The sequence below is a fragment of the Chrysochloris asiatica genome, unplaced genomic scaffold, assembly GCF_000296735.1.
Source record: "Chrysochloris asiatica unplaced genomic scaffold, ChrAsi1.0 scaffold00357, whole genome shotgun sequence".
Taxonomy (NCBI): domain Eukaryota; kingdom Metazoa; phylum Chordata; class Mammalia; order Afrosoricida; family Chrysochloridae; genus Chrysochloris; species Chrysochloris asiatica.
In genome coordinates, this window is record NW_006408875.1 from 1562949 (window position 1) to 1565618 (window position 2670).

At 38.6% G+C, this 2670-nt stretch overlaps 1 pseudogene; it reads right to left on the minus strand.

The window, feature by feature from the left end:
* Nucleotides 1-255: 255 nt before the first annotated feature.
* Nucleotides 256-734, minus strand: LOC102823312 (annotated as a pseudogene).
* Nucleotides 735-2670: the final 1936 nt, after the last annotated feature.

Sequence of the window (2670 nt, forward strand, 5' to 3'; positions counted from 1 at the left end):
GCACCACATGAAAACAGCCAGGAACACCTATTTTTAGGAAGGTTGGAATGAGGGATTGTCACTAAAGCAAACTAACTTCTTGTCAACTGCCAAAATAAACAATACTGAGCATCATAACGAGTGTTAGTATATTGAAGGCATGTAATACCAGGTTCTGTGCGGCAAGCTAAAAGTTAGTCACAACTTCTTCACTGGTGTATATGAATAATTAATAGTAATGTTTTGGGGTTTTTTTGGTCTCCTTCTCACCAAATTTCAGGCGTGTCTTATTTTGGATGGCGTATAGCTTTGATCTGTTATTTCATATTGTAAAAATATGTGAAGACAACATTCATTCTGTGCCAGAGGATGACCAGCAAACTTCTTTATTAAATGGTTCAGTAGATGCTTCCTTTCCTCAATAAAACTGTCATAAAATATTCCATCATCTCTTCTAAAAGGAAATTGATGCAAAAATCCTTTTCCAGGGAGTGGGGGAACTACAACCTTGCTCTCTCTTTCTAATTCACTTTGCAGCCTTTCAAAGCCACTGTATCTTATTCTAATTATAGATTCCTTCCACTTGAAAATAGGAAGATTTGTCTTGACCCTGAATTCATAGGTAGTGAAGCAGCCCCTGCTGACCCCCACTGTCTGGGGTGGCTGACATCCATCTTGGGGAAGTTGCTGGCTGGCCTGTAGGCATCATTCAGGCTCTGTGGTTTGGCGATCAGCTCTTGGGTGTCAGCCACCATTTCCCCCCTTTTGTTGATGCAGCCACATGTGGGCTACCTCCACCTGACCACATTCCACTGAGATGGCTCACCCACTGCGGGGACACCAGGCTTGGTCTCAGTTCCCATTGCCTTCTTCCTCCCCTGCCCCCACCATTGCCATCTTGCCTGCATGGCTTCTGTTAAGTAATCATAGCTGAATTTTCTTGGTTGTTCTTTGTAGGTAACATTTCATTTGCTCCCGAATTGCTTTCAGGATTCTTTCCTTGTCTTTGATTTTGGAGAGTTTGATTATATGTCTTGGTGATTTTTTTGTGTGATCTATCTTGTTTGGGGTTCATTCACTTTCTTGAATGCTTATCCTCTCATCTTTAATGATGTTGGGTAAATTAATTTTTTTCCAGCAGCTCTTAGACTATCTTTTCTGTATTTTTTCTGTCTCTTCCTATTCTGGAATTCCAGTTACCCATAGGTTCTTACTCTTCATGTTGTCCCACATGAATCTTAGGTTTTCTACAGATTTTACTATTCTTTTTTCAATTATTCTTCTAATTTACTAGTATTGAGAGATTGATCTTCAAGCTTGCAATTCTGGCCTCCAGTGATTCAACTCTACTCCTTTCCCCTTTTAGTGTCTTATTTCTGACATCTTAGTAATAATCTTCTGGATTTCTGTTTTTTAGGTTTTGTATTGTCTCCAATTCTTTATATATTTTGTTCAATTGTTCCTGTAGAGTGTTTCTGAATTCTTCCTTGATATCCTCAGCCTTTCCATTGATTTTTTTGGGATCCCTAAATATCATTCTCCTGAATTCATTTTCAGGTTGTTCCAGTGCCTCTTCTTCCTCTAAAATGTTTTCTAGCTCTGTCCCTTGTTCTGAAAATATCATTAATATCACATGCAAGTAAAACTTTCCTAGCGATAGGTAAAAAATGGCTGCAATAGTACATTGACAGGGAATTGTCAGAGGTTCAAGCTGGATTCAGAAGAAGGCATGAAATGAGGAGTATCATTGCTGATGCCATTGGTTGAAAGCAGAGAATACCAGAAAGATGTTTACCTGTGCTTTACTGACTATGCAAAGACTTTCCATTGTGTGGATCAAGACAAGCTATGGACAACATTGTAGAGGATAAGTATTCTGGAATACTTAATTTTGCTTATGAGGAAACTGTACATAGACCAAGAAGCAATCATTCAAACAGAACAAAGGAACATTAAATGGTTTAAAATCAGGAAACGTATGTGCCATGGATGTATTCTTTCACCACACTCATTCAATCTGTATGCTGAGCAAATAATCTGAGAAGATGGATTATATGAACAAGAATGTAACATTAGGATTGGAGGAAGACTTATTAACAACCTGCGATATGCAGATAATACAACCTTGCTTGCTGAATGTGAAGAGAACTTAAAATACATACAGATAAAGATCAAAGACTATACCTTCAGTATGGATTGCATCTCAATGTAAAGAAACAAAAATCCTCAACTCTGGGCCAATAAACAACATCCATATGAAGTCCTGGTATGGTGCTGTGGGTTAATGCACCAGACTGCAAAGTAGTTTGAACTGCAAGGTTGGTGGTTCAAGCTCACCAGCTGCTCCTCAGAAACCCTATACAGGGTTGCTATGGGTCGGAATCGACTCAACAGCGCTTAACAACAACAAATATAAAAGATTGAAGTTGTCAAAGACTTCATTTTGCTCAGATCAACCACCAACACTCATGGAAGAAGCAGTCAAGAAATCAAACGATGCATTATATTAGGCATATCTGATGCACAAAATCTCTTTAAAGAGTTGAAGACCAAGATGTCAGTTTGAGGACTAAAGTGTGCCTGACCCAAGCCATAGTATTTTCAACTGCATGTGAAAGCTGGACAATGAATACAGAAGACTGTAGGAGAATTGATGTATTTGAATTATGGTGTTGGAGAAGAATACTAATA